The sequence below is a fragment of the Anastrepha obliqua genome, chromosome 2 (genome assembly GCF_027943255.1).
Source record: "Anastrepha obliqua isolate idAnaObli1 chromosome 2, idAnaObli1_1.0, whole genome shotgun sequence".
In the NCBI taxonomy this organism is placed as follows: domain Eukaryota; kingdom Metazoa; phylum Arthropoda; class Insecta; order Diptera; family Tephritidae; genus Anastrepha; species Anastrepha obliqua.
In genome coordinates, this window is record NC_072893.1 from 15,583,142 (window position 1) to 15,593,311 (window position 10,170).

The following is a 10,170-nucleotide window of genomic DNA, read 5'->3' on the forward strand; positions in this document are numbered from 1 at the left end:
TTGTCGAAATTTTTCCTTTATTTGTTTTATTTCCTTTTTGATGTGATCTTTCCAAGTTAATTTTGAGTCCAGATGGATTCCAGGATATTCTGCAGATGTTTCAATTTTTATATTTTTATTGTTGAGCTTAAACGACATAGGAGCAACCTCTGTTCTTGTCGTAAATATTACTTGTACAGATTTGTCCTCATTTACTTTTAAGCTCCATTTGTCAAACCACTTCTATACATTGTTGGTATACATCTGAGATTTTGTTGTTGCGGTTGAAAGATTTTTGTCAGATGACAACAAAATTGTGTCTTCTGCAAATGAGTTAGTTTTGAGTTAGTTTCGTTTGAGAGTGGTATATCAGAGGTAAATGAGACATATGGCTGTGATCCTAGAACACTGCCTTGATGAACTCCTGCTTCTATTGGATGTATATGTGAGTATTTAATGATCACTAAGGTAGCTCTTGATAATTAAATAATAGTCCAGTGGTAATATTGTTCTAATTTTATGCAATAGACCTTTGGCGCCAAACTTTGTCAAAAGCTTCTGGAAGTTTTGATGCATAATATCACTTCTCGTGTGCTTGTCTTCCTTATTTTTGTGATGATATCAGCATTAGCATTATTAATTGTGTAAATTTGTTTATGTTCCTCGTTCGATAGGACCTTTTCAAAATAATTTCCCATAATAAAAACCCATGTGTTGTCATCTTTTTTTAGTGGAGGTTGATGCTTTATCTGGTTTTTAAGTTTTTTTTGTACATTTCCACAAGGAATAATTTCTGTCATGTGTAGAAGTTAAATTTTTTAAATATTCTTCAATATCCTTACCAAATTCAACCGAAAGGGAATTAAAGTAGTGGCGTACGCGGACGACAGAGTGCTCATGATTTCAAAAATGTTTTCACACATCGTGAGATTATAGAAGGAGCTCTGGTATTACTCAGCTTTTGGGCCACAGATTTCGGCTTAAGTGTAAAACCGAGCAAAACTGAACTGATGCTATTCACTAAGAAAACCAAGATACCAAACTTTAATCCCCCAAAACTAAACGGCGTTAGTTTTACGTTAACCCAACAGGCAAAATACCTAGGTGTTATCTTAGATCCCAAGCTCAGTGGGTGGTTCAAGGTACAATACAGGGTAAAGAAAGCGAATATAGCACTTTCCAAAATAATACACCCAAACCAAGATACAAAGAACAGAGTGTATCTTAACTACAGGAGTGCTCAGCACCAGGAAGCGCCCAACGTACTGACTCATCTATTATGATATCACTAAACTTACATATAAAAACAATCGCTACTTTCAGCGCAGTAAGACTCAGAGACATAGGAAACTGGACAACGAGATCCCTACAGGGACCCTCACTGCTCAAAAATAAATCAGAATACACAGTCCCCCGACCTTGACTTCAAAAAAGACTTTACGGTACATTTTTCCACCGAGAGCAGAATAGAGCAAAGGGAAGGTGATTGGAGAATACGATATTGAAATCTACACTGACGTTTCTATACTGAGAAGCATGTAAATCACTAAAACTCTGCAAGGAAGTTGGTGCAAGAGTAGCTATCTTCTCAGACAGTCAAGCAGCTATCAAGGCCTTAGACTTCAACTCCATTTCATCCAAGCTAGTCTTACAGTGTAGAGAGGAGCTGGAATTACTTAGTCATTGGCTTGAAATCACTCTGATATAGGTTCCCGGTCATAGGAACATAAGAGGTAATGAGATAGCGGATGAGCTAGCAAGAAGAGATTCGACACTAGACATAGCAGAGGCGGTGGCAGTTTCCACCCCACTGAACACAATAAAAACATCCCTTGCTTCACATTACAATGCTTTAGCCAAAAGAAGATGGAAGCAATTAACTACATGTATTACAACAAAAAACACATGGCAGTCGTACAAGACCAAAAGGACGAATCACTTGTTAGGATATTCTCTACCACACATTTCACGCATCACTGCAACCCTCACAGGTCATTGGAAAGTAGGGGATCATGCAGATGGACTGACTTCATCTTCAATCCCATCTGCAAAAGCTGTCAAGCGGAAGAAGTGAAAGAAAGTCTTTTGCGCTACTTATGTGAATCTCTAAGGCTAGCCAGGGTACGACTTCGCTCCTTCGGTAAGCCTTTCTTACGGCAAATTAATGAGATCTGAGACATCCAGATAAAAAATTTGCTGCTATTTTAGGACCTCATGAAATGGATCTGACTTAGAAGAAAACAAAAACAAAAAAGACATCATCACACGAGGACGGTGCTGGTCACAAATTAGGATTATTTCAGTGAAAATACTGAACCACTGCAACAACAACAATAACAACAAATTTTTCGATGACAAGAAACAATTGACTCAATTGACTCAAAGCAAAACCTCTTAAAGTCGCATAAAAGTCAACAGATATATAGTTCTACATACACAAGTATATAACATTTTACCAACACTTTATCGGAGTTAAATTAGAGTACAAAAAAAAACTTTGAAAAAGTTCACAATATTCCAAAAAAAGCGGAAGAAAATACCCAAAAAACTGGGAGAAAAATTTTGTTTGCTCTTTGTAAAGAAACATTTTTTTGTTAACATTCACATTTAAATGCTTAACAAAGCCTAAAAAGTCAATATCACACGCAATTGTCCAAGTGTTCCTATGCAAGCAATTTGTATCAATTAGGCGCTAACACAAATTTTGTTCATTGCCAGCGTAATAATCTGCAACAACATTGCCACCATTTCCCCTACATTTGCCTTCAATGATTGAGGCGTCCTCCAATACAGTGCTTGCTTTGCTCTCCGTTAATGAGATTGCAGTGCTCACCAAAATTGGCCTAAATTTCCATTTCAACTGGGCTGTTATAACTGCTACTACTTAGACTGCAAATACTAGCAACGACTCTAATTACAAGCGAAAGTACAACGTGGCGTATGAGTAATTTTAATTATTGTTGGAGGAAGTGGGGCATTTATAAAAGGGGGCAGGTATCTAAAAAGTCACAATTTTTGGGAAAAAAAGATCTCGCCAGCTGCCACAGTCAGATTTGGTGATCGTCGAGTGAAGATCCTAGGTTGTATATTTCATTTTCAGTTCAAGCTTCACAAATACAATACAAAGCGAAACATACACACTACAGAAAAAAAACAAAAACAGTTCACACTATTCCTAAAACAGATGAAGAAAAAACCCAAAAAACTGATAGAAAAATTTTGTTTGCTCCTTTATAGAAATATTTTTTTTTTTACATTCACTTTTAAATGTTTCCCAAGTTTTTGGAATATTAATTTTTAGTGTTTTAAGTAATCAACTTTTTATTTGCCCACAGTCTGTAAAGAGCTTCTGTTTTCATAGGCTATATTTATAAAGGAATAAATACTTTCTCACTCTTTGGACAATGGACTATAAACCTGGTAAAACTGATTCATTTATTTTAAGTACCAACGGATCGGTTGGCCGAAACTTGATAAACTAAAAGGGCAAAGAAATTATCCAGAATCCTCAAGCTTTATTTTCTCCAATGCCACTAGGCCCTGAACACTTTCTAGGTGTCAATTCTGCATCGATTCAACTATAGAGTGACGCCTCATGAAGACGCCCCATAGAGGTCGTTGGTCTGGGTTAAACTCGTGCAGAGTAGCCAAGTGCTTTGTGAAAGAACCAAACAGGAAAACAGCGACCTTTCTCCTAAAACTGAGCAGCAAGAACCTAAGAGTACTGGTGGGTGTAGTCACATGGCACAACGCCTGTGGTCAGCATATGGCTGCCATGGGGGCCGTCGGCAGCCCGATATGCCTATCCTGTCTTGAGGATGACGTCACTGCAGAGCATTTTCTCTGTAGCTGTCCGGCGTTTTCCGGAATCCGACCTAGGATATTGGGTTGCGATATACTGAGTATATATAAAGTTGATACTCTTCCTCTTGCGGATCTCTTAAGATTCATCAATGAATCCAAGATATTTGTGGAAGAATGACCTCAAACTAATTTTTCCATCTTACCACCAATATTTTATTTTTCCTAGCCCTCTATACATTCTTCTGAATTCTATCCGGGTGTAGTACAATGGTCTCCTGACTGAGTGTTTGGACTTGTCTAACCTCCCACAAATCCATTCTTATCGAATAACAATTAGTCTCCAGTAGAGCAATGAGATCTCCGGGAAGTAAAAAATGTATAACTTTTATTTGTATTTATTTTATTTTTTTTTTAACTGTTTTTTAACTTAACTTTTATTTGTATTTGTTTTATTTTTTTTTTTAATTTCATCAAAATTTTAAACTTTATGAGAGTATTTAGAAAAATTTTAGGTTTGACTTTTGTAGTCCATACAATTTTCGTAAAGAAAAAATGCAAATGTATTAACTTAGCCTTGATTTTTGGTTATTTATTTTTTATTTTTTGTTTTCTTGCGGGAGCTGGTGCATTTTCTCCACAGTCTCGAGCACTCATTATATGAAAACAGAAATGCAGAACACCACCAATAAAGAAAATTATAAAAAATCAACGCAAATATTGAGATACTTTACTATAAAGACGAACTAGTTTTTCAAATATTTTGCAGACTAGTCTACATACAAATTGTTTTTTGGGTATTGGGTAAAATTAGAAAACTTTTGGTGAAAAATCGTAAACTCAACACTTTATCAAGCAGGTATTTCTAATGGTAGGGCTTGGTTCAAATTTTATTGCTGATTTTCATTACTAGTATACGTTTTAACTAAAAACATGGCCGCTTGAATCAACATTGAAAAAAAAGTGGGAGTACCAGCAACCAAAAATATTTTTAAAAATAATTTTTCACATCCAATAACCCAAAATCGGTTAAGTTTTTGCCATCATGTGGCATACGCACATTAATGAGAAATGGCCCAAATGTTAATATCCTTACATATCTAGGACGAATTTTCTGGTAACCTTGTGTATTAAAATAAATTTCCAGCAAGTGCATTGCCGAATTGATCATTAACCCTTTGGGGATGAGTGTCGGCATATAGCCTCCCAAGCCGTTTTACCGTTCCGGACACGTGTCGGCATATAGCCGCCCAAATTAGTTCGTAGCTGCATGGCTCGCGACGTCTGTCGTTCTGAGCGATAAGACACGCACAGATATAATAAAAGGGTCACGTTTTCATTCAAAGATATTAGGAGACATAACGCGATGAATATCACTTTGAATCTGATAAGACGGAAGGTGACGGCATTACTTTGTCAAGTGGAAGTGAAATCCGTGCAATAAGGAATGCACTCAGGCATTTCAACATTAGCAGTGATATTATAATTATTTTTTGATTTTATGGAAAATTTATCTCAGCCTTAGTTTTTATAACGCGCAACTTATTTCTTTTCTTTACTGCGCACTCCAATACATCTCGTCCTCAGCGACGCTCGCCCGTCGAGCGGCTCTGTCTCCAAAGGGTTAATATATTAAAAAAATTATTTTAACCCTTGAACTCAAATAGTTAAAAAATTGGAAAACAAAAATTCCGAAATTTATTGCTCTCAAAAATTCTATCAAAAAATGCTCAAATTTCATTTTAAATACTTTTTCTTCTTAATTGGCGCGATAACCGATAACAGTTTCTTTCACCAAATGGACGCAACAGGTGAAGCCAAGTCCCTCTCCACCTGATTTGTTGTAGGTAGAAGAGGCCGTCCCCCTTCCTCTGATACTACCAGCTGGTACCACACCAGCCGAATCACTTGTTTCTATTCGGACGATATAACCCAGCCAACGTAGCCGTTAGATCTTTATTCGCTGCGCTACGTCTGTGTCCTCGTAAGGCTCAACAGCTTATCGTTCCATCGCCTGCGACACGCGGCGTCGCCAACGTGCAAAGGTCCAAAAATCTTACGCAGAATCTTTCTCTCAAATACTGCAAGCGTCGCTTCATCGAATGTTGTCATCGTCCACGCTTCTGCGCCATACGTTAGGACGGGCATGATGAGAGTCTTGTAGAGTGTTAGTTTTGTTCGACGATAGAGGACTTTACTACTCATTTGCCTACTTAGTCCAAAGTAGCACTTGTTGGCAAGATAGATTCTACCTTGTATTTCAAGGCTGACATTGTTATCGGTGTTAATGCTGGTTCCTAAATACACGAAGTCCTTTACAACCTCGAAATCATAACTGTAAACAGTGACGTGGGTGCCGATAAGCGAGGGTGCCAACTGTTTGCTTGATGACAGGAGGCACTTTGCTTTGTCCTCGTTTATCACCAGACACATTTGCTTTGCCCAGTGCAGTTGTTAAGGCCGATGATGTCAATATCATCGGCATACGCCAGTATTTGTACGCTCTTATAAAAAAATCAAGTTAAAGAAGTCACCGCCATTCAATTTCCAAGCTCATAACTGGGGGTTCGGCACGTCTGCAGAAAAGTTTGGACTTCCTTAAAACTCCCATTGCAGAAGCTATGGAGATACTGCAGAGCAAGAGACTGTCGAACACTTTCTTTTTAAATGTTCGGGTTTGACGGCTAGGCGCTTGAGGTTACTTAGTGTACCTTTTTGGGATAGCCTGAGGCAATTCTCCAGCCTAAATCTCTTTCCTCTCCCCCACTACATCAATAGCACTGGGTGGCTGTACATTAGGCCGGGCCGATTTGTGGGGAGGCAAAAATATCGCCCATTGCTCTGTGAAAATTATATTCTAGGGATCAAAATAAGAAACTTTGCTGAAGGAACCATACCTCTAAAACGAATTCTGATGTCCTCCAATTTGGGTCGAACTTTTTATGATATTTTGAAATGATTGTATGGGGAACCCCCCAGGGGAGTTTCAGGGGGTGTGCCACTGGCATGGGTGGATCGGCCGTCCAAAGTTAGTGGGGGTCGGTCATACATTTGGACTCGATGGGAGCACTCTAAATGGGTCAAAGTGGAATTTTTCGTTCGACCCAAATTGGGGGACATCAGAATTCGTTTTAGAGGTATGGTTCCTTCGGCAAAGTTTCTTATTTTGATCCTAGAATACGATTTTCACAGAGCAATGAGCGATTTTTAAATCGACCCACCCTACTGTACATGGTTTTTCTTCTTTTAAAGCGGCACTCTAGTGCTACTTGTAATGTACCCGTGTTTCTGTTGCTATCTAACCTACCAACCTACCTAAGTGTTCTTATGGTTTTCCACTCTTCAATTAATCATAGCGCTTGTCATAGTTTGGCTTGCTTTTGTGCAATGAAATTATGCCAAAAGCTAAAAAAATTGATTTTACTTTTATTTTCTACCAAGTTTAAGCAGGAATTCACCAACAACTATTATTGATAACAGTAAGGTAAAAAATGCACGTTCAATTGGTTATTGTCAGTTGTCTCTTCACTTCCAATATCGCCTGTATGACTGTTCATTTTAACTGCATCTCAACGGGTGCTGCACCATTGCCACGCGTTTTGCTTAAAATGGCATGAAAGTGAAAGTATCATTTCTTCGCTTTTAAATGTGGCATACACTGTTTTCACGCACAAGTCTGTGGCATGCCACATATGCTACAAAATAAGACACATCTTTTTTCGTGCTTCCACAAAAGCACGAAATTATACTCCGTTTGTAATTTAATGCGTTGTACAGCAGGAAATATTCAATTTAAATTAAACCAGCCGTTTAACCATCGAATAAAAAAAAACCAGGAACCACAAAAACGCAAGTCAACAAAATATTTATAATGAATAAACAGTTGGCCGAGAAAACAAATATAAAAGTAAAAACAAAAAAAAAATGAAAAACGCAAAAGCAGGTCAACAAAAGCACTTTTCATCGATTTTCGCTTAAACGATGAGGATTGCACCGCAAAAATTGTCACATTCAGCAACTGAAATAAAATGAAAATAACAACAAACACACTACAGTACTATAATGCTGCTGACCGTGGCACCTGCAGCAATGACCGTTTGTTTTTAAATAAGCGAACGACTGAAGATTTAAATATTCCGCTTTTACAACTTTGCATACATACAAATACACATTAATGCATTCCTATATACACGAACATCGAACACACATACACACATCTGTACATAAATGTATTTACACCTACACAAGTACATGCATATAGTCACTCGCCTCTGGCGGACTTTACTCATTACTGATGTTTTCCCACGTAAATGCCATTGTATGTGTACAGTCGGCGTCAAAAGTAGGAGTACACCGCATATTGATCAGTTTTGACTACTTATTTGTTTACTTTTTAATTTCAATTATTCAGCTATAGAAACACGGTTCATACTACAACAAAATTCATATAAAGCGAAGTTTCGAACTTTGTATAAAATTAAAAGTTAATGGGAAAGTTTTCATAAAAATATTATTATAAAACTTTTACTTAGAATTTTTGGAAAAATTTTGGGTAAGCAGTTTTATAGCTCATTCAATTTTGGAGTAATAAAAAGCAAGTTTCCAAATTTAAACTCAAAATTTTTATAACAGAATTCAATGAAAATTCAATGAGTTTTTCCCCCGTAATTTTCTTCTCCTTTTTGAGTATGCAGTTTTATAGCCCATTAAATTTTGTTCTAACAAAGTGCAAGTTTTAAGTAATTCAGAAATTGCGTTGATTTTTGACAATTTTTTCTGCTTGCGGTGTTGGTTATTTTCTTCCATATAAAAAAAATGTGGCGTAGGCTTTAAATGGAGAAAACCGATTTCCACGGTTTTGCATTCGTTGGAAAGGTCTCGGGCTCCGTGAGGTTTATAGCATGTACTCTGCTCAATTAATTTCATGTGAGATTTATTACACGCACGTTCTTTCAAACGCTAACTTAAAATCGGTATTGTGTTCTCTGTGAAATTGTGAAATTGAGATTAAAGTTATTCGTTTCCTAACAGTTCAATTAGAAACCATCAAATCAATCACGCATATCGTGCAAATTTTTATTCAACTTCAACAGGAGGCATTTGTCTTTAAGGTGATAAGTTGAACTGTGTAAATTATATGGATCGTGCATTTGAGGCTAAATTCATCAGTCTTTCCATAGTCCAAAATGCCGAGAGGACGACGTGCGAACATCGGCCGCCGCACAAGACATGCAAGCCAGCAACAAGTGTGTTCACAGAACTTAAGCGAAGAAAGAAAAAATATAATAAGAGACAAGGCGTGAGCACACGAACGGAGTTTTTGAACTCTCTGAAGTTACCAGGATTTCCACCACATAACTATCAACTCAAAGTTGGTTCAGATATTATGATATTGCATAGTTTGAATCCACCGCGACTTTGCAACGGTACTCGACTTGCGGTGAAAAGACTTATGTCGAATTTGATTGAGGCAACCATTATTAACGGAAAGCACGCAGGTGAATATATATGTATTCCTCGAATACCAATGATTCCGACTGATCTTCCGTTTGACTTCAAACGATTGCAATTTCCGGTTCGCCTTGCGTTCGCAATGACAATTAACAAGTCGCAAGGACAATCGTTTAGTGTTTGCGGGATAAATTTAGATAATCATTGTTTGCGTTCACGAGTTGGGAAACCATCCGCTTTGTTTGTGTTAACGTCAGACCAAAGAACAAAAAATGTGGTTTACCAAAGAGCACTTCAATGAAACGGATAATTTGCGGAGAGGTATAACGCTTCGATCCAGTATTTGTTTTGGATTCCCTTTCATTTTTTACTTAGAGAAGTTCAACTAAATTACACTTCATTTTTGTAATCGAAATGAATTCGTTACTGTTATTAAATTAAATAAAATTGTTCCTTTTCAAATATAAAAAAAAAACATTATTTTTCTTCATTTTTTAATCCCCAAACGAAATGTTACAAAAAACGAAACCATCTGGTGGCGAAACGGAACGCCTGGTTTGCTAGTTTTGTATAAACTTTGAATCTATGCTTTATACTCGTATAGTTTTGTTGTAGTATGAAAGGAATTTTAATAAAATATATATATATATATATATATATATATATAAGGGCGGGCCGATTTAAAAATCGCTCATTGCTCTGTGAAAATCGTATTGTAGGGATCAAAATAACAAACTTTGCCGAGGAATCATACCTCTAAAACGAATTCTGGTGTCCCCCAATTTGGGTCGAACGAAAAATCCCACTTTGACCCATTTAAAGTGCTCCAATCGAGTCCAAATGTATGACCGACCCCCACTAACTTTGGACGGTCGATGCACCCATGCCAGTGGCACACTCACTCGAACTCCCCTGGGGGCCTTTTTGGCCTTTACATGA